Below are 26,627 nucleotides of genomic sequence, written 5' to 3' on the forward strand. Positions count from 1 at the left end.
ATAAATGGCCCTGATTGTTATAAATTGTGTTTAGTAACCCCTGTCCGCTCGGGGACTCCCGAAAAGGGTTATCTTCTATCATTTGGATCAAAGGCCTCTTGCTAGAGGTGGTAACAGAGTTAATTGCGGGAAGAGGGGAGAGAGAGGTCAGGTATCAGGTATCAGGCAGAGGAGATCAGAGGGAAAGGGAACTTGTGTGGATCTATACAAAAACTGTTTTTGTAAGTGTAACGACCGGATTTTTATTACAGGTAGCTCACCAACCATGGCTAACCCAGTCGTCACGCAAACACACTCTTCTCAGGTCACTATTTACAAGATATTTGGAGGACTTGCCTGAGAAGGTGATTATTAGCTATTTACAAGCCTGTACAATTAAAACTACTCATGTTTTATCCTATGCTTACCTCATCTTGTTTGACTCTTGTCTTTCTCCTTATTTAATTCTTATTATTCTTATCTGTCTTTCAAATTATTTAATTATCTTCTCTGTCTTTTGACTTATTTAATTCTCTATTCTGTCTTTCGGCTTATTTAATTCTCTATTCTGTCTTTTGACTTATTTAATTCTTATTCATCGTTTAATGTCCGTCGACTTAGTCCCTAACTCTTAGGATCAATACCATCTACGCTTCCCGCTGGTGAACCTGTTGTCTCCCAGTGGGGTGTTCTATAGGGGTCGGCGGTACACCTAAGGTGCAACGACGATATGTACTATTCCTAATTTAGAAGAGTTATCTGATTGTCTCATTTGGGAGTTCTCTCCTGTCCTAAACTACCCAGTCCTCCATTTCTCAGTTACCTGCTAGAAGGGAACTCCTCATCCTTCTAGATGACAGCACCTGGTTAAAAAGAAAGGTTAGTCCTGTCATGGAAACAACACTCAAATATATGTATTGGACATTATATCTTTATTCTGCAATTAAACATAATAGCATTAGCGATTTAGACATAGTTGAAATTAGTCACCATCTACAACCTAAAAAGGGAGGAAAATGAATGATTATATGTATTCTACACTAACTCAGAACGCCTCACCTTATACGTGCGTCTTTCCATCCCAGCAGCGGAGCTGGTCCCTCTCTCCCTCTCGGATCTTCACTCGCTCAGGACTCTGCTCTCCCACTATGGCTCACGAATACACGTCTGCACCGCTACGCCTCGTCTACGCTGCCTTGGTTCCGAAACTCGAACCCTCTTCTGGACTCAGTCTCTGTCTCTACCACTCCTGCATGTTGGCCTTACAGGATTCTTGATCTCTCCCTCATCTCTTGGACCAACTTCATCTGTCTGCTCCACACGTTGCTCTCTCTCTTTCTGCTACTTGCTCTTTGATAATATATCTCTCCCTTTCTCTACGGAAATTTCCAGTCTTAGGCCGACTCCCACCGAATTCCTGTACCAGTCTCCGGCTTCTCACGCATTCCGCAGTGGCCACCTGCACGTTGCGTCTTCCACCAAAGAGCAAAATACATTCTTTCGATAAGGGCCGGTCTTGACCGGTTCCTCACTAGCGAATAATAAGTTAAACTCTAAACATTACCTTTGCTCTGCAAGCGCCTCGGACAGACGAGGCAGCTATCTAAAATGGATGAGGCAGCTATCCAGTTGATGGCTGCCCTATGGTTTTCGGGCCTGCAGGCCTGACTAACGGGAAAAAGGCACTAGACCCTGTCAAAGCGCATAGCTAAGCCCTATTAATGAACGAAAATGTTACTAAGACTGAAATACTAGTAGATTATAGTCACTATTAGTCTAAGAATAGGCCAGAATTTACCCTGGCGTTACACTCCACTCCTGACTATATGTACTAGCATTGAAGGATTAGAAGAATAGCTAATCTAGGGGGAGGAATCTCACACTGAATATATGTCATTTGTGGAATAATAGGAAACAATACTAAATGATCTAGCCATAACATGTGAACGGAACATATGGAAAAAGGATGGTATACATTGGATACAACAACAAATGGCAATTAAAATGCAAATTACCAAAACAATCGCACCTAAAATTTGGCGTAGGGAATGTAAATCTGGCAGCCAACTGAAGAGCCAGTCAAACCACCCTCCATTTAAATGTTCCCTCACTTCTTGGGTCAGCTCATGTAATTTGTTAAGATGGGATCTAATCGATTGGGAATGGTCTGAAAAGTTAAAACAACACAGACCCTCAAAATATGAGCAGCCATGATCATGTTTCAATAATAAGTAATCAATAGCGGCTCTAATCTGCAAGATGGCACGGCGTTCTCCTTGGTTATCTAATAACAGGTCAGTTAAAATAGTAGAGGTACTATTGAGGGATTTTACCATCCAGCAGGCAAGTTTACTTATAGTTTTGGCATTATGTGCAGATAAAGCAGGAACACCCACAATGGACATAGCTAAACTAAGATATTCAGTTTTGGAGAAAAGGTGAAGTGAAGAATCACAATCACTTGAAAGTGTAACATCACGTGCAACACGGGATGACATTGTTCCATCAGGGGAAAACATTAAAAGACTTAATCGTGTTAAGGCACATGGACCTTCAGAAATATTTGCCGGGATGTAGGACCAGGATACATTGCCACAGGAAAAGAGCCATCCAGTTGGTAATAACACATGATAATAATGACTCGCAGTTACTATTATACGTTTACAGCTCATGCCATTGTGGAGGGAAGTGCATAAATTAGCAGTTCTGGTCTGACACAAAATTCTTTCATGTATAGAGAATGAATTAGAACGTTCTAATCGTAATTGGGCACATTTACCTATGTATCTGGGGTCACACGTGAACTTATAGCAGACATCACTTTCAGTGATGTTATAGGTTTAAATTTGAAAAGTCATTGGGGGTTCTGGTTCACTTAGAACAGTACATGAGGCACAATAACTGTAGGGTGTAAAGTCTGAATAAATAAACTCGGGATGAACTTCAGATACATTAAAGAAATGTAGAAGAGAAGCTGTGGATATTGGGACAGCCATAAGGCATGTAGTGAGGAGGTCATTGACGGACCTCATAGATGCTAAGCAGAAATGGGATGAATTCGTAATAGTTCGGGCCAAGCTGGCCCAGACATTTTTAGTAATGTCCCACGAAGCAACAGAACGATGTCCTCTGTCCACATGGTTAATCCGGTCCTGGACACTTTCTTGACTCTCGTCGCAGCAGACCCACGGGAGTCCAACGACGACACATCCGGCAGCAGCAATCCATACAATGATCTGCAATTCAAATAACAAGCATCACTTATTCTCGCAGATAACATTTATCAGCCGGGACTACATCCCAGCCTTCCTGCCCTGGCCTCATCACTAGTACTGTGTTATCAGATCCTGTTGCAATAATTTCGGCCTGTTCAGGGGGATTATTCGGCGACTGCACCCACACTCTAGCTCCAGGGTTGTCAGTGGAACCAAAACCACCCGTTCCACGCATTGTTAACAGAGTTGGAGCAGTGGCCTTTTGAATCGCACCACTGAAAACAGGCATAATGACCAATTGGGCAATTCTATCAAATTCCTTAATCATTATTTCAGAATCGCCACTGTTCAACAGGATAACTTTGATTTCTCCATGATAATCACTGTCAATTACTCCACCAAGCACCTGGATGCCTTTTAAAGCTAAACCAGATCTCGGGGCAATCAAGCCAAAATGTTCTGTAGATATTTGGACACCTATTCCTGTTTCAATTATGGTACTCATATTAATTTTCAAAATTGTGGTTTTTAAAGAATGCAGGTCTAAGCCTGCAGATCCAGGGGTAGCTCTACGTGGAGCCAAGGCTCCGGGGGTGATTTCCCAATAGGACACTGTACATTTAATCGTATTAGGTTTGACATCAGCTGCTGGAGGAAATAAACGCATTAAAGGAGAATTTGCATACAAATATGGTCTGTTATTAAAACTCAATAAAGCATCTGATAAATGATCTCTCCAATTCTTTAAGGTAGCATCTGACAACTTGCGTAATTGATCTTTCAGTAATCCGTTCATCCGCTCAATCAAACCGGATGCTTGTGGGTAATAGGGTATATGAAACACCCAATTTGTTATTTTCGGCACAATAATTTTGTACTAATCTTCCTTTGAAATGTGATGCATTGTCAGATTTCACCTGAAGTGGAGTACCATAATACAATGTAATTAGATCTAAAGTTTTTAAAGTATTCACTTGTGTAGCATTCTTACAGGGGAAAGCGATTAAGAAACCGCTAAAAGTATCAACAACTGTGCAAACATATTGGCAGTTTCTGCTCATGGGTAAAGGACCAATATAATCAATCTGCCAAATCTGTGCAGGGGATTTGCCTCGATACAACTGGCCTTTCACTATTCGAGGCACCTCTCTGTGTCGGGAATGTTGGCATATAGGACAGTGGAGTATGGCTGTTTTAATCAAATCAAGGGGAATATAAATGCCTCTCTCAGCAGCCCACCTGATAGTAATGTTCTCGCCATAATGTCCTGCCTTTTGGTGAGCCCATTTCGCCAAGCCTGCCAAATCAGAATTTCGTTGGTCCACCACTGCCTCAGAAATTTTAGATTTCTCATCTGCAATATTATTGAACAATTTGTCAAGAGAATCAATAGGCATATGAGCATCAACATGAAAAACTGTCACATTGCTTTGAGGAAGTAACTCCCAAATTTCCTGCCATAATTCTTTACCCCAAATCTCTTTGTTGTGAACTCTCCAATTATGGGACTGCCACGTGGGCAACCACATCACTAATCCATTTGCAGTTGACCATGAATCAGTAAAAATATAGCATTTTCCAGGTAACTCTTGTTTTAGAACTTGATAAACAGCATATAATTCTGCAAACTGACTACTTCGCCCTTCACCAGTAGTGCTCAATAACTTTTGAGTTGTAGGATTATACGAGACTGCTTTCCAATGTCTCTTCTCTCCTATGTACCTGGCTGAACCATCCGTAAACCAAAAGTGTTTTCTATCCTCCACGGACAGATCATCGAACGGCATACCCCATTTAACAGGTGATTCCTGTACTACAGGTACGGAGAACTCATTCTCTCTCTCTCTCTCTCCCATCGGCGCCTGCGCCACTTTCTCATGCAACATTGCCACTCCTTTTGGACCCATACGAGCCCGGTCTTGTATATACCATTTCCACTTTATTATGCTCACTTCTTGAGCATGTCCAATTCTATGAGTTTTCGGCGAACTCAAAACCCATTGCATAATAGGAATCTCTGGTCTCAAAATCCCATCATGTCCCAATGTCAATTGCTCAGTGTCTACTAAAGCCCAGTAACATGCAAGCAACTGTTTCTCAAAAGGAGTATAACGCTCACCAGCTTCCGGTAACTTTTTAGTCCAAAAACCTAGGGGTACTCTAGTAGTACCTTGCTTCTGCCATAAACTCCAATTTGCATACATATCTTGTACAGATACATGCAGATCCACATCACCATCACGCACTGGCCACAAATCCAAAGCATGCTGAATCGCTTCTTTCGACAAATCAAACGCATCTTGCTGTGCTTTGTTCCATTCAAATGCATTCTTTTTACGTGTAACTTTGTACAAGGGGGCCAAAATCTGACTCAAATGTGGAATATGTTGGCGCCAAAAGCCAAATAAACCAATGAATTTTTGGGCTTCCTTCCTATTCTTAGGGACTGCAAATTCTGCAATTTTCTGTTTCACTTGAGGAATTACTTCTCTATTTCCTTCATGCCAATGAATACCTAAAAATTTCACATGTTGCGCTGGACCCTGCAATTTGTCAGGATTAATCTCCCAGCCTTTGCTTTGTAAGTGTGCAATGATTTGTTCAAATTGTGTTCGCACCTGATCTTGTGTCTCACCTTGGATTAGTATATCATCAATATAATGACACACCTGAACTTTGAGGTCAACAGTCACCTCATCTAAATGCTCTGCCACTATCCGATAACAGATTGTCGGACTATGCACGTAACCCTGGGGAAGACTTCTGAACGTCATTTGACGGCCATTCCATGTAAAACTGAATTGTTCCTGACATTCGGGAGCAATTGGGATGGAAAAGAAAGCATTAGCAATATCAATGGTTGCATACCATGTTCCTGAATGTTTCTGAATTCTCTCAATCAAAGTAATAACATCAGGGACTGCAACAGTCAAAGAAGGTGTATGTTTGTTCAATTCTCGATAATCAACTGTCATGCGCCAAGAATTATCACTCTTATGGACCGGCCAAACGGGATTATTCCAAGCCGAAGTGACAGGAATTATTACTCCTGCGTCCATTAAATCTTGAATGGTAGCACTGATCTCATCGTGCCCACCGGGAATGCGGTATTGTTTCATTGAAACCACTTTCGTGGCTTGAGGAATCTTAATCGGAGGCATTATTAAACGCCCAACTCTCACAGCTTTTGTTGATCTGTAATAGTCATGTCCGAATTTGTAACATCCATCATCTAAATACAATGTCATACCTTTTAAAATATCAATGCTGATTATATATTCATCAAGAGGTACCACCAGTACATGATACTCTCTTCGGGGATTCCTTCCTATTTTTAACTCAAGTTTAGTTTGTATTGCGGGGGTCTCTTTACCACCGAATCCAGTAATCGTGTAGCCCTGTCCTTTAAACTTTTTTGGATTTCCAGAAATTAGAGTGGCCTCCGCTCCAGTATCCACCAATGCTCGGGCCCTCTGTATATTTCGATGTTTCCAATAAATTTCAATATCTACATAAGGCCTGTGGTCTTTACGAGACCAATTTCGCACTGGAGCTTGACCTACTTCCTAGTCTCGTTTACTGTGTTCTTGCGCCCAAGACAAATCAGGATAAAGACTCTCATATCGTTTGGGGAGTGTCGCATCTCGTTCATATCCTTTATCCTCATGAAAAGGATTTTTGTCATTCGAAAAATATTGTGATCTTCTCTCAAGAGATCGTGATCTTTTATATCTCATCCTCACCTCTGGGGATTGATCTCTCTGTATGTATGTGTGTATGTATTGCGACTTATATAGCACACGTATCACCCGAAGGCATCAAGGCGCTTGCCTTGGGAACCCGTCCTGGTTTTTCCCTGTGAGATAACCCCTACTGGGTATCCCCAGGGTGAAAGCCAGGCATCCCGCAGCGGGTGGGCCGCCGTAGTGGAGATTAAGCAACTATTGCCCAGAGTTGCAGCGTGGGGCCCCATGATTAGAATAGGCACCGAGGCGAGAATTATCGAGTCCGTGGACATTTTGGGCTCAGGACCCTGCCGCGTCGGGAATTAAACCCTGGTCCCGGGCCAGACCTCTGCATCAGGGTCTGCCGCTCTAATCAGTGAGCCACACTCCTCCACTCTCTCTCTCCCTCTTTCTCGTACAGAATGGTCTCTTCTTTCCTCTCTCTCTCTCTCTTTCTCTCTCTCTCTCTCTTCTGGAATAAGACGATTCATCTCGTGTCCTATCCCACTCTCTTTCTCTCCCACTCTCTCTCTCTTTCTCTCGATACGATCTAGTATCATTGTCATCAGAGTGATTGTGGTCAAGGTCCTGTTTACGACCCTTCCTAGCACCTTCCTTCTTATCCAAGCCGCGCTTACGGAACATAGCCCACAGCACATTATTAGGCTTATCACGAATGTCCTCTTCATGGACACCATCCTTAATCAGAGCTAGATACATATCACGTCTAGTGAATAGGTAATTATTAGTGCGACCTTCCGGTCGACACTGTCTTTCAGGTTTAATCCATTCACCCAACTCACCAAGTTCACGCACAGCTTCAATCACGTCAGACAAAGGATTACCAGTCTGATTAATCAACAAAGTCATCATCACTTGTTTGTAAGCAGGAGGAGAAGTACGAATTATCCTATTCCTCACAGAAGCATTAGGCAAACCATCCATCAATCTATGTGCCGTACCTAAAAAGATAGCGGTCTTCATGCATTCCTCTTTCAATCGCTGAGACGCATCTCTCAGGGCATACCATGGCTTGTCATTCAGAGGCTAATCAGATTCTGTTGGGTACTTATGATTGCAGCCATCAACTGCCAACTGCAAGAGATTAGTCTGATTATTGCCATTATAATGGCGAAAAGTCTCCTGAATAGTAGAATCAGAACTCAAAGTACAAAACTTCATCGCATCACCCTAATCTAACGAGATAGCTGAAGCATCTGTGTCAAAAAGACGGACCATCCAAGTCAGTAAGGATTCACCCGACTTCTGCCGGAAACGGTCCAAAATGTCATTCAATTCTTGTTGTGTGTAATCTTCCAAGCTATCAAGCGGAATACCCTGGGGTGCATTAGGATTGCCCTGTAATTTACGTCGATAAATCGGATGAGCAGAAATGTCAGTACGATCTTTAGAAGGGTCTCGACATGCAGCGCGAGAAGGCGCACGCGCAAAATTCTCTTCAGTCGAAGAAAATTAATCAGATGAATTCCAAATATCACCTTCCCATTCGTCGGGATTCCAATCGAGCCCTGCCTTCGCAACAACCATACGAACTTTCCTGGTATTAACCTTTACACGTCTGTGTCTATATTTGTACTTCGCAATGCGGACAGCAGCCCTTTCGGCTACAGCCTGATACGTCTCAAGTTTGTCAGCGAGCAATTTATTTTGACATCGCAAAAGAGTAATATCATTCTGAACTTGAACAAACTGTTCTTCCAAAGACTTATTCTCACTTTGTAATCGAGCACAATTCTCATGTACAAGCCTGTACGCATTCAACAAAATCCAACCTCTCCGTCCCAAAATGGGAAGCTCATTGCCCTTCGCAACCGGGACTTTCTGCAAGCACGCAACCACCTGAGCTGGCTCGGCATTTTCCAAGCACGAAGTCCAGTTCTCACTCAGACCAGTAGAATTAGCCCATTCATGAGCAAGCGGTTCATAAGCAGTTGCCTCCCAACCAGGAATTTCCACAGGCAATTGAAAAGGCGGTTTCACTTTCTTCGAAAACATTTTTATACTTAAAACAAAAACAATATCGATCAAGAACTGTACAATAAGCAAATATATACAAAATCAATCACGGCGAGAACCCACGGATCCTCTCAAGAGATCACGAAGGCATACCCGCACCCATCAATCGAAAACTGTTCGTGACGCCAAGTGTAACGACCGGATTTTTATAACAGGTAGCTCACCAACCGTGGCTAACCCAGTCGTCACGCAAACACACTCTTCTCAGGTCACTATTTACAAGAGATTTGGAGGACTTGCCTGAGAAGGTGATTATTAGCTATTTACAGGCCTGTACAATTAAAACTACTCTCATGTTTTATCCTATGCTAACCTCATCTTGTTTGACTCTTGTCTTTCTCCTTATTTAATTCTTAATATTCTTATCTTTTCTGTCTTTCGACTTATTTAATTATCTTCTCTGTCTTTCGACTTATTTAATTCTCTATTCTGTCTTTCGACTTATTTAATTCTCTATTCTGTCTTTCGGCTTATTTAATTCTCTATTCTGTCTTTCGACTTATTTAATTCTTATTCATCGTTTAATGTCCGACGACTTAGTCCCTAACTCTTAGGATCAATACCATCTACGCTTCCCGCTGGTGAACCTGTTGTCTCCCAGTGGGGTGTTCTATAGGGGTCGGCGGTACACCTAAGGTACAACGACGATATGTACTATTCCTAATTTAGAAGAGTTATCTGATTGTCTCATTTGGGAGTTCTCTCCTGTCATAAACTACCCAGTCCTCCATTTCTCAGTTACCTGCTAGAAGGGAACTCCTCATCCTTCTAGATGACAGCACCTGGTTAAAAAGAAAGGTTAGTCCTGTCATGGAAACAACACTCAAATATATGTATTGGACATTATATCTTTATTCTACAATTAAACATAATATCATTAGTGATTTAGACATAGTTGAAATTAGTCACCATCTACAACCTAAAAAGGGAGGAAAATGAATGATTATATGTATTCTACACTAACTCAGAACGCCTCACCTTATACGTGCGTCTTTCCATCTCAGCAGCGGAGCTGATCCCTCTCTCCCTCTCGGGTCTTCACTCGCTCGGGACTCTGCTCTCCCACTATGGCTCACGAATACACGTCTGCACCGCTACGCCTCGTCTACGCTGCCTTGGTTCCGAAACTGGAACCCTCTTTTGGACTCAGTCTCTGTCTCTACCACTCCTGCATGTTGGCCTTACAGGATTCTTGATCTCTCCCTCAGCTCTTGGACCAACTTCATCTGTCTGCTCCACACGTTGCTCTCTCTCTGTCTGCTACTTGCTCTTTGATAATATATCTCTCCCTTTCTCTACGGAAATTTCCAGTCTTAGGTCGACTCCCACCGAATTCCTGTACCAGTCTCCGGCTTCTCACGCCTTCCGCAGTGGCCACCTGCATGTTGCGTCTTCCACCAAAGAGCAAAATACATTCTTTTGATAAGGGCCGGTCTTGACCGGTTCCTCACTAGCGAATAATAAGTTAAACTCTAAACATTACCTTTGCTCTGCAAGCGCCTCGGACAGACGAGGCATCTATCTAAAATGGATGAGGCAGCTATCCAGTTGATGGCTGCCCTATGGTTTTCGGGCCTGCAGGCCTGACTAACGGGAAAAAGGCACTAGACCCTGTCAAAGCGCATAGCTAAGCCCTGTTAATGAACGAAAATGTTACTAACACTGAAATACTAGTAGATTATAGTCACTATTAGTCTAAGAATAGGCCAGAAATTACCCTGGCGTTACAGTAAGGGTCGCAGATCAGGGAAGAGCTGTGCTAAAACTTGAACTATCCAATCCTCTTTCACTACCATTTCTCTTTTTTACCTTGATATGTTATTCCCTATCAACTATGAAAGTGGAAATTGTCCGGGAGGAAACTGGCTGGGCAGGAGGGTGCCTCTTTGCTGACATGCCGCCATGTCATATGACCTCTGAAATCTCGCCAAAAGAACACAAGATTTTGGTATTCAAGTATTTGGATAGGCCATAGTTTGAATCTGTAACGGTTATTGAAGATTCCTAACCCTAAGCAGCATTAGAGTCAAAAAGAAACATGCTGTAACCATATCAAAGGATGGGTCGCAGAATACAGAACATGGAGTTTCTCCAGTTTCACAGATATTTTGTAAGGATTGGTGGAGCAGGGTATGAGCAGATGGACTAGAATGCAAAAAGAACACATGAGGAAGGCTGTGGTGGTTCTCGTCCCGCCCCCAAAAAACGTGACTTCTAGCTTGCCATGATGTAGTGTGAACAGAATGCACAGGTCTAGGAACATATACATTGTTAACAGGTTCTTATCATTCAGCATCCAGATCATAGCATTTGCAGTCAATGAGATAAAACAGTTTTCCATTATTTCTCTTCAAGTCCAGGATAGCCTTTTGTTATCACTTAATATTTTCTCCCACTACTGTTGGTGCGGTTGAAGGATCTGAACAACAGTTTTTTCTAAATGGCTTTAGTAGTGACATGTGAAACATTGGGTGAATTTTAAAATCTTCAGGTAACTGTAGTGTGGAGGTGACTAGATTTATTATATGTGGAATCAGATACGGACCCATGAATCCAGGTTGCAATTTTCATGGACCTTCTAGTCTCCAATTTCTCATTGCAGCCATACTTGATCTCCTGGTTTATATTCAGGTTCCATTTTACGACGCATATCAAACTGTTTCTTTATATATTCCTAATACACCTGTAATTGATCTTTTGTTTATTTTATGATTGTTCGAGCTGAGTTTTAGGCAGGGTATTGTCCCGAAAATGTCAATCACATTGTGATCTAGGAAAATGTAGGCTACATTACACTGTTAACAGGATAGGACAAAGGTTATGTTAAGGTAAGATGTTAAGGAATCAAGGCCATGATATTTGCTAGATATTTCAAGAATGATTTATTTCTGCCATTCAGGTCTTTTTGTTTACTGCGCATTCCCCTTTTCTGGAACTACCATTTCTACTTCTATAGCCTAACCACTGTTATTGGGGTTTTTGGGTTAGCTGGACAATCCATAATGAAATGCCAAGGTTTGCCACTGTGAGGATTCTTTTTCTTGAAAGAGTGCTCCTAACTCCCCCTATTTGGGCTACTCTGATACATAGATAGAGAGATGCCTAAAACCAATATGATCTGAACCTTGCTTCTTTTTATAAGAGTCCTTCCTTTAGACCAAACCTGCGCTGGAGCAAGTACCTCAGAATTATGAGACTCCCCTTCCTTTTTGTCTTGATGAACCTCAATACTTGTTGTGTCATCTCTGGATCTTTTTCCCTTTCTCTCTGCCAAAACTAGTTTATCAACCAAATCAATGAAGTCAGAACAGTTGACGGAAGGGTTGGAAATTTGTGTTAAGGCATCTTCCACTTCCTTTCTTCTCTTTTTAACTATGCATTTTACTAGATAGTAGGATGCTTGGGATAAAGGGAACAGAATATTAAATTGGAAGAGGGATCCTGATAAAGGGACAGAGTATATTAACATCCCTAGGAGTACGCCACGGGGTGGGTGCTACCATTGAAATCCACATAAAAGTTTTCAAAAGCAGCGTCAGGTCACATAGTTGTGCTGAATCAGCGAGTGGGGGCTTGACCTGATCGCTACAGTGCGCCTATAGCTCCTTGTTGAAAATAATGTTGAGAACGGCAGATTAGCCGTGAGAGCTGTATTAATTTTTATCTGAATGTATAGTAGGAATGCATATATATATATATATATATATATATATATATATATATATATATATATATATTACCTACTGGCGGTCGCCAGTAGGTATATATAGTTAGGATTTTTTCTCTATGGGATTTTTGAAAATTCTATGTCTAATAACTTTGGCGTTTGTGGACGGAATTGGCTGAAATTTTCAGGAAAATGGAACATTTTGTTTCTGAGCAGCCCCTGAAAATTTGGGGGGGGGGGGTTTGTCAAGGGGGGGCCGAGAAAAACGGGGGGTCCCAAAACGCGTTTTTCCCATGTTAATTTCCATAGGGCGGTTGGCCTCACTTTTAGCCCGAACGGCTGAATGGATTTGTACGAAACTTGGCAAAATTGTAGGGACTGTTAGCCCGATGTGCCTTTGCTAGGTCTCAATATATGTGCTCCAGTGGATTTTGAGAAATTAACGTTCAAAAAAAGATATATATCTGTGACAGCGTCCCGGGTAGCGCTCCGGTTCGCGTACTTGACGCGTAACGGAACTTCGCAAAACGAAGCTGATTGGTTCTCCGGTGTCTGTCAACATTCTAAACAGTCCGGAGCGGCCGCCATCTTGTCTCTCGGTAGGATCGAGAGACAAGAGGAGGCCAAAACAAAGGGGGAAATGACCATAAGGGGGCATAGTAGATCCTACCTGACCCCCTAGGTTTGATGTGGAGGCTTTAAAAGGGCCCCGTGGGTTAGCGAACCGGGAAGCGGCCCGGGGAGCGTACTATTAGGAAAAAAGAATGATAGACTTTTTAAATATTGTATGTTAATTGATTGTTTGTTTTGTTGATTTTTTTTTTTTTTTTAAACAATTATTTATTATTGTCATTGTGTTTCAAAATTTAATAAAATGTCTACCATTTCACTGTCTGAAATGTCGTTATTTTCATTGAACATAGCTTGTAATGTTTGAGTGTGTAAAATGTCCTCATTTTCAAGGAGGACATCTACTGATTGCACACATTGCAGTAGTTCTTGGTCCCAAGTTTCATCCATAAATTCAATATCATTTGGATCAATGATTTCTTCGTTGGTCTCTGCAAGGACAATTTCAAATGATACTTTCTGTTCGCCTTCCATTTTGCCTGAAATTTGCATTAAAAAATATATATTAGTAGAGATAGGGCACTGTTGGGATTAATTTTAGATAGGCAGTTTTTAACAGTGAATTTATCTTTGGGCAGTGTATAGTATCAGAGTGGAAGTAGGAATATAAAAAAGTGTATGTGATTTAACGTAAGTAAATTCATAATTATAAAAGACAAGCCTAACTCCATCCATAACTATAACAGAGAAGTCTATCTAAATCTATAACTACTACAGAGGGATAGTATATAACTATCAGAAAAAGTTTACCATATTAACTTAAAGTACACAATATACTTCAGTTTTTAAAATAACAACTTACCTTTAAAAAGAAGTTGAAGGTATTAGTGAAAATCCTATTGAAATGTACACCAGGAAGTAGTAGTCATAATGGCTATGTTTCCTTCTCTTCCTTCATATATATATTCAGGTACATAACCAATCAAATGTCAGGTAAAAAAAAATAGAAAATGAAAGTAACATTTTAATTGGTTGTCAATTCCAACACTTCAGATGTGTTTTGTGAAGTAATTTACCTCAGGGTATTTAGAGAGGTCTACAGGCTAAATGGCTAAATGGAATTCCAACCAAATTTGTGAAAATGGTAGGGATTGGTATGTAGTATGAGCAAATCTATATTTGGTGAAAGTGTCTCCAGGGTTTCTTCTGTAAATTACTTTCCCACCTTTTTTAATGGAGCGCTTCCCGGTGAGCGCCCCGGTACGCGAACCTGCAGCGTTACGGGAGTCCACCATTTTGTGTTTCGGTCGAATTAAAATACAAGATGGAGGGCAAATAATGTTCAGAATGGGTAGAAGGGGGCACGGTAGACGTATCTTGACCCCCTAGGTTTTCTGAGGATGGCTGAGGAGGCCCATATGTGCGAAAAAAAAACCATTTTTTTTAAAAATTAGCTTCCGGTTCGCGTACCGGGTAGCGCTCCGGGGAGCGTACTTTGTTGAAAATTAGTGAAAAAAGTTAGAGTAAAATAATAATTGTGAGTGATCAGATGTGGGGCAGCTCTGAGAAGAGCTTTTGGGTTTATGGTACATTTAGGTACTTATAAGTAAGTACCAATGCACAGTCTTAAATTCAGAGTGAAAACTCTGTTCCCTTCATCTGAGAAGTGAACTCCATCTCCTCTGTAGATATCTTGCATGTAGTAACGCAAGTTATTGTTGTACATGGAGCCCATTCCATGGTCTCTCATGTAAGCTGAAACAGATTTGTTTACATGCTTCCTCGATTTCTCAATTTGTGGACAAAATTGGTTCGACCACCTCCATTTCTGTCTTTGGCATATATTTGAATATACCAAGGCAGTTTGAGGAAATAGTGCCATCAATTGCTCAAAGGTGTCCTTTAAAAGCATTTCCAGACCTACACCAGTCAAAGTGCCCAAGTCATTACCTCCACAGTGCAAAATTAACAGGTCAGGTTTAGGCAAATGCATAAAGGTTTTCACCAATGGTATCAATTGGTGACATTTTAATCCTCTGTGGCCAAACCACTTAATTTCCACATCTTGTAAATTGAGGTTAGGTAAATTTCTGTTATCAGCATACCTCTGAGCCCAATAGATGTAACTATGTCCAACAATCCAGACAGAAAACATGGTGAGAGAAGGTTCTGCTGCAGTCAGATGAAGTGTGGCAATGAAATGGCAGTTGGAAAAATAAGAGTTTAAAATGAAAAAAACTGTGGAGTTTCTGTGTTAAGGAAGCAGTAGCAGTGATTGGTGGATTTTGATTGCTGAAAACAGAAAGTTAGGGTGCATGGATGAGTTCTTTGAAAGATGTAATTTGAATGGTCAAGAAAAAATCATTTTATGAAAGATTGCACTGGATATGCAGGTGCACTGAGAGTTCAGAGTTCAATTGAAACATTGTTGTGTGAACTTGCAAACATCAGAGGTCTTTCAGGAGGTGGTTGCTATGCAAAAAAGGCAGAAAGGGCAGAGGGGGGAAGGGTGTTGATTTGAAAAAAGTGAGGGAAGAGTTTTGATTGGGTGACATGAGAGATATGTGTGAAGAATTACAGCATTTCTGTGCTTTTGATAGCTGCAGACTCTGGAGTGCATACCTTTTGCTCTGCTGAAGACAAATTGGTGTGTTTCTGAGACTGTTTTGAAATTCATAAAGTATTTGCTAAGGTGAGAAAAGATTCATTTAATTTAGATAGACAATAGTATGCTTTAGGGAGAAAATTATGAAGAAAGTTCTGTATTTAAAATGTTGCTTTGTGTAAAGTGTTTTACAAATAGATTTTGTTTCTTTGAGTTACATAGCCATGTTAAAAGTGACCCTTAAAAAAACGCTTTCATGTGTCCTAGGGCATTGTAAGTCATTTACCGATGAATGTAGGTATATAATTGATTTATATGATGTGTTTAAAATCGTTTTTTGAAAAATATTAGGTTTCTTGATATGTACTGCTAGAGCTTCGTAGGTTGTTTGGGGCATATTTATAAGGCATTTGAGTCTCTCTGATGTTATTTTTCCCATTTTATTTTAAGACCTTTCCCCGTGGAGCAAGGTCCTTGTAAATATGCCCCCATCTGTGCTTGGCAAATTTAGATTTTAATTCTTTGACTAACATAGCCATGTTAAAAGCGACCCAGAAATGGTGCAAGGGCCTTAAAAAAACGCTTTCATGTGTCTTAGGCCATTTTAAGTCATTTCCCCTTGAATATAGGTATATAATTGATTTATATGATGTGTTTAAAATCATTTTTTGAAAAATATTAGGTTTCTTGATATGTACTGCTAGAGCTTCATAGGTTGCTTGGGGCATATTTATAAGGCATTTGAGTCTCTCTGATGTTATTTTTCCCATTTTAATTTAAGACCTTTCCCCGTGGAGCAAGGTCCTTGTAAATATGCCCCCATCTGTGCTTGGCAAATTTAGATTTTAATTCTTTGACTAACATAGCCATGTTAAAAGTGACCCAGAAATGGTGCAAGGGCCTTAAAAAAACGCTTTCATGTGTCTTAGGCCATTTTAAGTCATTTCCCCTTGAATGTAGGTATATAATTGATTTAGATGACGTGTTTAAAAACGATTTTTGAAATCAATTAGTTTACTTGATATGTAGTGCTAGAGTTTCATAGGTTGCTTGGGGTATATTTAAAAGGCATTTGAGTCTCTCTGATGTTATTTTTCACATTTTAATTAAAGACCTTTCCCCATGGTGCAAGGTCCTTGTAAATACGCCCCCATCTGTGCTTGGCAAATTTAGATTTTAATTCTTTGACTATCATAGCCATGTTAAAAGTGACCCAAAAATGGTGCAAGGACCTTAAAAAAACGCTTTCATGTGTCTTAGGCCATTTTAAGTCATTTCGCCTTGAATGTATTTGAATAACTGCTTTACTTGATGTGTTTAAAAACGTTTATTGACGTCATTTAAGTTTCTTGATATGTACTGCTAGAGTTTCATAGGTTGCTTGGGGTACATTTAAAAGGCATTTGAGTCCCTTTGATGTTATTTCTCCCTTTTTAATTAAAGACATTTCCTCGTGGTGGAAGGTCCTTGTAAATACACACCCATGTGTGCTTGGCAAATTTAGATTTTGATTATTTAACTTACATAGCCATGTATGCCTCTTTTGCATCACTGTGCGTCATTTTTGTGACGCAGCGGCGGTGCAAAAGATTTGCTATGTGGCGACATATTTACAACTTGATGCATCTAGGCAGATGTGTCATGCTGTAAAGTCCCGTGCCACATGAAACCGATGCAGCAGTGATGCAAAAGATGCACCATGTTGCAAGACAGGCCTCATTTGATCTGCAACAAGATAAGAAGCTGAATCTTTTGTAAATGTCAAAATTGTTGTATACACTGCTCAACTTATGTGTACTCTTTGATATGCTAGAGTCCATGTGCAGTATGAGATACCTAAGCAAAGGAAACACAGGTGATGTGATTGTGAAATGAGGAAAAGAAACTCCACATTTTTCAATTACATCACCTGTGTTTCCTAAGTTTACGAATGACATTGTGCAGATGAGGTTTAGGTCTGTCCACGGACACAGAAGAGGTCTGGCCTTTGTTCAAGAGTGAAGTGGACATGACTTACTTCATTGGTAGGTCTTCACATGTATTATCTCCTCTATACTCTTCAACAAGCGTAAATTTAATCAGCAACCCTGAGTAGGCCTTACCTTAAACAAACCTCTGGATAGGCCACACCTTAATGTCATCCTGAATCAATCATTTAACATGTTAGGGACTGATTTATGATAGGTGTATGACTCTTTTGCGTCACTGTGCGTCACTTTTGTGACGCAGCGGCGGTGCAAAAGATTTGCTATGTGGCGACATATTTAAAAATTGATGCATCTAGGCAGATGTGTCATGCTGTAAAGTCCCGTGCCACATGAAACCGATGCAGCAGTGATGGAAAAGGTGCACCATGTTGCAAGACAGGCCTCATTTCATCTCCAACAAGATAAGAAGCTGAATCTTCTGTGAATGTCAAATTTGTTGTATACACTGCTCAACTTATGTGTAGTCTTTGATATGCTAGAATCCATCTGCACTATGAGATACCTAAGCAAAGGAAACACAGGTGATGTGATTGTGAAATGAGGAAAAGAAACTCCACATTTTTCAATTACATCACCTGTGTTTCCTAAGTTTACGAATGACATTGTGCAGATGAAGTTTAGGTCTGTCCATGGACACAGAAAAGGTTTGGCCTTTGTTCAAGAGTGAAGTGGATATGACTTACTTTATTGGTAGGCCTTCACATGTATTATCTCTTCTGTACTCTTCAACAAGCGTAAATTTCATCTGCAACTCTGAATAGGCCTCACCTGAAACAAACCTCTGGATAGGCCACACTTTATCGTAATCTTGAATCAATCATTTAAAATGTTAGGGACAGATTTATGATAGGTGTATGTCTCTTTTGCGTCACTGTGCGTCACTTTTGTGACGCAGCGGCGGTGCAAAAGATTTGCTATGTGGCGACATATTTACAACTTGATGCATCTAGGCAGATGTGTCATGTTGTAAAGTCCTGTGCCACATGAAACCTGCGTCAGTTTTTATATAAGTGTTTTGTTGCAAGGTATGCATTAATTTGCATGAAAGCCCTGTAAAACTAACACAGTGAAATTTAGAAGATTTCACTGAGTCAGCTTTATAGCATTGCTGAATCAAATCCTTACGCCTGTTTGAAACAGGCATAAGAAGTGATGCACCATGCAATGTGAGGCTTCCTCCTGTGCATTGCAGTAGACATGTTGCGCTTATGACGTGATTCCTGGAATGTGCTGCTTTTGCGGCACAGATGCATGACGCATCTGTGCTGTTTTTGCTCAATGGTGCTCCACATTGTAAATGTGGCACACTATGGGTGGCAGAGCAGCGGTGCACATTAACTGGTGCATCCGTGGGGATGCGCCACTTAGCATAAATCTGCCCCTGTACATTTAAGTATGAGCAGGGGACACAGAGTCGGTGAGGCTTATCCAAGGTTAAGAAGAGATGAGTCCTGTTCATTGAAAACTTGGACATAGGCCTCACCTCCTCAGCATCGCTGGACATGGCTAAATAATAGCTGCAAAATGTTACTCTTGTTAAACAAATTTACTATTATAATCTCTGAGATTTGTCTCTTACTCTGCAACATCTCATTGTTGTTCTCTTTCTTTAAAGATAATGACAACATCAACATGAGTGACAATCAGCAATCAGTTGATCTCGACCTCATCATTGAAATTGTAATTGAAACGTCAGTGGAAGTAGATCCCTTGGATGATTTAAATCTTGAGGATGATGAAGAATATGATGAGGATGCCGATTTGTCAGAATTGTATGAGATAGGGTGGGAAGCTGACCTGCTTGAGCCTATGGAACTATAAACATTTATTTTTAAAATTTACAATAAATAAAAAGTAAAAATGTAAACTGTTTAATTTTAAATTAAACACACCTTCAAAAACAGGTTATGTGTAGTGTCTTCAATAAAATATTAAAATATGCTCATAAAATTAGATCAGATTCACATATAAAACAGGACAGGTAAAATGAAGAAGAATTCCATTTCTTTTCTGCTATTTCTGTATTCTAAATTTGCCAAAGCACTAAAAAATATTATATGTAAAAATGTTAAGTAGTGTGTTAAGTTTTTGATGACTGTTATTGATTTACTGTTTGGTAATAGTGGTTAATAACATTTTTTATTATATTTTACCACAGATTCAACTGCAGATCATTTCAAATTTTGAGAATGCCAACTAAGGAGAGAATGAGAAAGGCTACAAAACGTCAAACACAGCAGGTCCATCATTTACTGCAGCAGTCCTCTACCATAAAAAATCGTCAAGTCACCAAGAAAGCACCGGGTAAGACCACGAAAACATTCATAAGAAACATTTCTAGAAAAAAAAGTAGTACTACAGAAAATGTTTTTGTCCAGAAAAAGAGAAGCAATTTAAACGGAAAGGAAAGGCCAATCAAAAATGTTACTGCTAGAGCAAGAGATAACTCTGTGCATGATAGTAGAAGGAAACAACAGTTTAGGGACATTCGTAAACGAATGTTCCGCAACAGGATAATTGGCAATTTGTTAAAAAATATTAAGAAAGGTCAACAGAAAGTGGTTTTTTATAAGAGAAAAAAAAATTTGAGAAAGTTATTGATCAGGCATTTGAAATTAAACGAAAGTTATTTATTTTGATAATCAATAGAATTAGGAAGCTAAACAAGGCAATTTATGATTTCAAAAGAAATAGTAGATGGAAGAGAATAGTTAATCGTAGTAATTTTTGTGAAGTTTTTTCCGGAGAATGGATGCATAGTTCAAGTTGTGAGGCATTTTTCAATGAGGAGAGTTATTTCCAGGATAATGATTTGGTGCATGCAGTTGACACCAGCGGTCGAGCTTATGAGGTGAAAGATGGTTGTCCAGTTGAAAAAGAAAAACTTGTGACAACAGAGGCAGAAGAGATGTTAGGTAATGAGGTTTTAGGAAGACGTCCTAAGGGACCTGTGTACACCTGGAAGTGTAGTAGTATTTGCAGTGTGCGACAGGATTCCATCAATTTGCTTTGTGATTTTGTACGGACATTTAATAAGAAAAGTTTGAAGCAGAAAATGAAGTTGTTGCAAGAATTAGATCCTTGCAGAGTGAGAGAAGTGACAGGTTTGCATGGTCATTCACTGGCTTGTCTTTCCAGGAGAGTATGCCAGAATGTTTTTCATCATTTCAGGATGCTAGCAGTGCATCATAATAAAGTGAGGAAATTAGTTAGAATGTTGTATTATGCTAAGAGTCCAGCAGTTATGCTTAAACAATTATGCGATGCTCTTTTGCATGGTTCTGAAATAGATGTGAAGAATATGTGTGAAGAAATTGAGTTTTGTTACTTTGGAAGTAAAGAAGAGAATGTTGAAATTGACCCAGAAGAAGAGGGTAATGTGGAAGATAGTGTACAGGTTTCCAGTACAGATAATTTTCAGAAGGAAATTGCCACGTTTCAGGTGAAATCAAGTGAGAGGCCTAATTTCACTTGTGTGTGTTGTCGACGCACTTATTATAAGAATCAGACTAAGTTAGTGGATTTATATGCAAGAAGTGAAAGGGAAAATAATAGTGAATGGAAGGATTTCGCTACATACTTGATGGTAGAAAATTGTTTTGATTTGGGATCGGATCAACGTGTGTGTACTTATTGTTGTAACAAATTAAATCAAAACCAGATGCCTGCTAGAGCGGTTCATAATAATCTGGAATTGGTTGAGATTCCTTCTGAATTGAAGGATTTAAATACTTATGAATCTATTTTGATTCAAAGTATCCATCCCTTTCAGGCTATTGTAAGAATGGAGCCAAAGACAGGGAAATTGCCTCCATCAGATTTACAGAGAGGATTAAAGGGAAGAGTTGTTTATTTGCCTCTAGATTTGAAGAAAAACATTAACACAATTGGAGTAGAAAAAGTGGAAGAGGAACCTCTGGTTATCTTAGTTAATGGGGTTCCGACAAAGAATAAAAAAATATGGCAAGATTTAGTGGATGTTAGGAAAGTCAAAAAGGCAACACTGTATTTGAAAAAAAATAATAAGTACTATAAGAATGTATATGTTGCAGAAGAGGAAGTAAGTGAGGAAGAGGATAGCGATTTGTGTGCTGGTCAAATTGAGAAAGTAGAATCCTCTAAAAGTGAAGAAATATATGAACATTATAGTGTTCATCCTTTGCATTCCAAGGAAGTCATGGGGAATGCTATTGAGTTGTTTCAAATGAAACAAGCCAAAGGGAGTCCCATTAGTGTCTGGGAGGAAAGTTTGGAAGCTCGGTGTTTCCCACAGCTATTTCCAACAGGTCAAGGAGGAAGATATGATGAGCGACCTCATCAAATTCCTGCTTCTGAATACCGGACTTTACGATTGTATGCGGAAGATGCTAGGTTTCGACAATGCATTCCCTATTTGTTTCATCTCCTGTTTGAAAGCGATCTGTCTGGACTGTCATATGCAGTGAACCACATCTTGAAAAGTGGTATACAGATGCAAAACATCTCGGCAAGTGACTTTATGGATAAAGTCAATGTCCAAGACAGTATTTTGGATTGTCACCTGATTAATCTCATGGCGTGTCAGCGTGGTACTAATGAGTACTGGTACCGTCGTCATGGTGATTTAAAATGTATGCTGAGGAACTTAGGAACTCCCACATGGTTCCTCACTCTGAGCTGTGCCGAGTATGGGTGGGAAGACTCACTTGAATTTCTACGAGAGGCAAATGGAAACATCGAAAACATCGAATCCAAGACACCTGGAGAACTGTGCTCTTTGGATCCAGTCAATGTATGCAGGTACTTCAATCATAGATTTGAAGCTATGATGTCTTTCATCATGAATAAGAAGAATCCACCTCTTGGAGAGGTGTTGGATTTCTTCTGGAGAAAGGAGTACCAAGCAAGAGGTGCTCCTCATATACATATGCTGCTGTGGATCAAGGATGCACCTAAATTTGGAACGGATCCAGAAGACTTAGTGATGAGTTTCATAGAACAGTATTCTACATGTGCAGTTCCAAACGCAAAGGAGGACAAAAGCCTAAGAGAACAAGTTCTACGCTTCCAAAGCCATCGTTGCGGAAAGTACTGTCGTCGTAAATTCAGAAACAAGGACAAGTTCTACACCAAATGTCGTTTCGCCTTTCCACGACCGGTGATTTCTAAAGGAAGAGTGAACAGTTTGATGTCTTCGCTGCGACATAATGTGATGAAGAAATCACCTAAAAACACATACAATTTGAAGAGGAACGAAGAGTCCAAGTACATCAACGACTACAACCCAGTGATTTTGTCCATGTGGAATGCTAACATGGATATACAGTTTGTGGCTGATAACTGTATGGCTGTGGCTCGGTATGCGACATCTTACATCACCAAAAAAGAAAAGACAGAATTGAAGGATATGTGGGAGGACATTTCCCATGAAAAGAGCCTCAGTAAGAAGTTGTACAGTTTCAGTCTGAAGATGTTGTCGCATCGAGAAATCGGAGCTTACGAATGTTCTGACCGGTTGTCTTCAGCAAGTCTCTATGCCAAATCTAGGAGTATCGTTTGGGCGAGTCTTGGTCTTGCTGCAACGCGTAATCGAGTTCTGAAACCTGTGCGGGAAATTGAGTACCGACATTTTGAAGACCAACATGTTGGATACAAATTATCCAAATCGAAGCAGTCACCTCGAGAATGTTTGTCTGTATGAGGTTCTACAAAATTACATATTCAAGAGGAACATCAAAGAAGATATTGATAAAGGAGTGTATGCTGTAATTGGAAGTGAGGGATGTCTGGTCAAGCAAAGAAAATGCCACTTGGTAAACCATCGAAAATTGAGTGGCGAATTTCCTGAAAAAAAGGAGTTTTTCTATTTAGCACTTTTGCAACTTTTCAAGCCTTGGCGTGCAGAAGAGGAACTGCTTGGAGATTTCCTCTGTTATGAAGACTCTTTCACTGCCGCCAAGGAGACCATAGAATGTCCTGCTTTTCCCAAATATGTACAAATGTTGAATGCGGAAATCGAGCAGGAAGCAACGATTGCAGCCGAGATTGCCAGAGACAGTTCTCAGGACAGTCAGAGTTCTGTTTCATTGAGTCAGGATCCACTAGGAGGACCTGTTATCGAAAATGAAGCTGCCACTGCCATGAATGAAGTGGAAAGAGCCATGGCACATGCTCAGGAGGATGCGGTTAACTTAGAAGACTTGGAAAGACAACTCAACGTTGAGCAGAGGAAAATATATGACGAAGTTACCAAGCAAATTGATCATGGATTAAGTCATGAGAAGAAAGAGTGCTCATGTACATCGTTGAAGCCTGTCCGACTTTACGTGAGTGGAGAAGCGGGAACTGGAAAGAGTTTCCTCATTAAAGCAATTTCATGTTATTTGAAGGAAAGGACTGAGTCATCGCTGTCTTGTGTTGTCACCGCTCCAACTGGACTGGCAGCACATAAAATTAAAGGTATTACTTTGCATCGTCTACTGATGCTGCCAGTGGAGCATGATAACAAATTACAATACCACAAGTTATCTGGAGATGCTTGTTGTGAAGTTTCAAGAGTCTTGAGGAAAATGAAACTTCTTATCATTGACGAAGTAAGCATGGTTTCCAATGTCATGCTTGCCTTTGTGCATTTCAGAATGCAAGAAGTTCTTAAAACAGAGTATGATGTGTTATTTGGTGGCAAACACATCATTGTTTTCGGAGATCTTCTGCAGCTGACACCAGTGAAAGGACAACCTGTGTTCAAAATGCTCACGAATGAAGATACCAGGAAGTGCCTAGGGAGCATTGGCAACGTCAATATATGGTTAAACTTCAATTATGCTGAACTACATGAAAATATGCGTCAGGCGAAGGATGAAGTTTACAAGAATATTCTACAAGATGTTAGAATTGGAAAAGTGACCGAGCATGGGAAACAAGCTTTACATGCACGATTACTGTCAAATTTATATCCAGAACAAGACGTTGTGCCTGAGAATATTTTTCAGAAAATTACTGAGAAGAAATCTGGAATATGTTTGATGCCAACTCTTGCAGAATGTGCCATCTTCAACAACAAAATGTTGTATTTAGAAAACCAAGAGATTGTGAAACTGGAAGCTATTGACAGAGTAGAGCATATGGGATCAACAATTATTTTGTCTGAGAATTTGAAAACAAAATTGGATTCATTAGAGAAGACTATATCTAAAACTGCAGGTTTTGAAAAGACTCTGAATGTGTGCTTAAATTGCCGTATAATTTTAAGAAGGAATTTACATGTTGAAAGAGGTCTGGTAAATGGATCAATGGGTAATGTTGTTGATTTTGTGAAATACAGAATTAGAGATGGGATTGAATTTTTAAAAATTAAATTTGATGGCATTGAGGAAGTACAGCTAATTGGTCGTTGTTCTGCTAGATTTTTGCTTGTAAAAGAATTATATGTTCGCCGTAAGCAGTTTCCTGTTTGCTTGGCATATGCGGTGACAATCCATAAATCACAAGGTTTAAGTGTAGACAGTGCATTGGTGAATATTGGCAGTTCTGTGTTCAAGGAGGGTATGGCATATGTGGCATTGTCACGAGTTAGAACTTTATCGGGATTGTACTTGATTGAGTGTGATGTCACAAACATTTGTGCGGATCTAGATTGTGTTAAGGAATACAATAGGTTAAGAAGAGAGTATGCGCCACAATTGCCTCAATATCCTTTGTTTGAGAAACGTGTGGTAGGCCGGAAACGAAGAAATGTGACCAATACTAGGGAGGTTGTACCAAAAAGACGAAAAGTTGATGAACCTGAAATTATAAGCAGAAACAAAAAGGATTCTGTTGAAGATGTTGTTGGTTTTCAATTTGAAAACAGTTCTGGTGTCAACTGCTATGCTAATGTAGTGGTTAATGTTTTGTTTTCTCTAGAAAATGTAAAAGAAGAGATTGTGGTCAATTCGGATCATAGATTTTGCAGTTTGTTAAATTCTGTGTTAGAGAAATGTAGCACTGATAGAACAAAAATAGAAAGTGTGTCTGAAATTCGAAATCTGTTAGACAGATGTTCAGGTCAAACACAATTCTCTCAAAATATTCAGCAAGATTGTCAGGAGTTTTTAATGTATATGCTTGATGTATTGCATGCTGAAGGTGTAGATGTAGATCACCTGTTTGGGCTTTCTTATCAATGGCAGCATGACTGCGAGAACTGTAGGGTATCAAGTACTACTAGTGTAGACTCAGAAAGATTTATATATTTAACTTTGCCAGACAGTAAATCAGTGTCCTTTAATAAGCTAGTAAAAGCAGCTGATCACAACATGGAGTGTAGCCAATGTAAATCTGAAATGATGTCAACATTAATTATACGAACATATGGCCAGTATGTCATTTTAATGTTCCAACGATGTAGGGCTGATGGAACAAAATTGACAACTTTAATTAAAAATTTTGTAGCTTCGCAGTTGTCAATATCAGGAAGGACTTTTGTAACTGCAGCAATTATATATCATGACGGTCCTTCAATAACATCAGGACATTACACAGCTTATTTAAAATCTAGAAACGGCTGGTCATTCTGCAACGATTCTGTTTTAACTTTAAAAAAAAAAATTGCCGTATGACCCTAAAAATTCTTACCTGGTGTTTTTAAAACCAAAATTTTTAGGGAAAGAATCTCGGGATGTGCTCTGAGGATTTTGAAGAGGTTCTAATGGCTCCTACACGATTTGGCCTTGAGGATAAGCGTAGTACAGAGACATAAGTTCTTACCATAACACTTGACGTCATGGAAAAATAACTGCACTTTGAATGAGTTCAGAAAAACTGTTTCTTTTTATAAGCTAATTCAAGCAGTCAATCAAAACGTGGAGTTGAGGGAATGTA

At 39.9% G+C, this 26,627-nt stretch overlaps 1 long non-coding RNA gene across 1 annotated transcript in view; it reads right to left on the minus strand.

Annotated features, from left to right (window-relative positions):
• Positions 1 to 892: 892 nt before the first annotated feature.
• LOC144771291 (uncharacterized) overlaps positions 893 to 26,627 on the minus strand; it is a 134,807-nt gene continuing 109,072 nt past the window's right edge. The window contains exons 2-3 of the long non-coding RNA XR_013599240.1: positions 4,434 to 4,548; positions 893 to 3,215 (exon numbers count right to left, since the gene is read on the minus strand). This is a non-coding gene — a long non-coding RNA (uncharacterized LOC144771291). The remainder of the gene's footprint in view (positions 3,216 to 4,433; positions 4,549 to 26,627) is intronic.

The sequence above is a fragment of the Lissotriton helveticus genome, chromosome 1_1, assembly GCF_964261635.1.
Source record: "Lissotriton helveticus chromosome 1_1, aLisHel1.1, whole genome shotgun sequence".
NCBI lineage: Eukaryota > Metazoa > Chordata > Amphibia > Caudata > Salamandridae > Lissotriton > Lissotriton helveticus.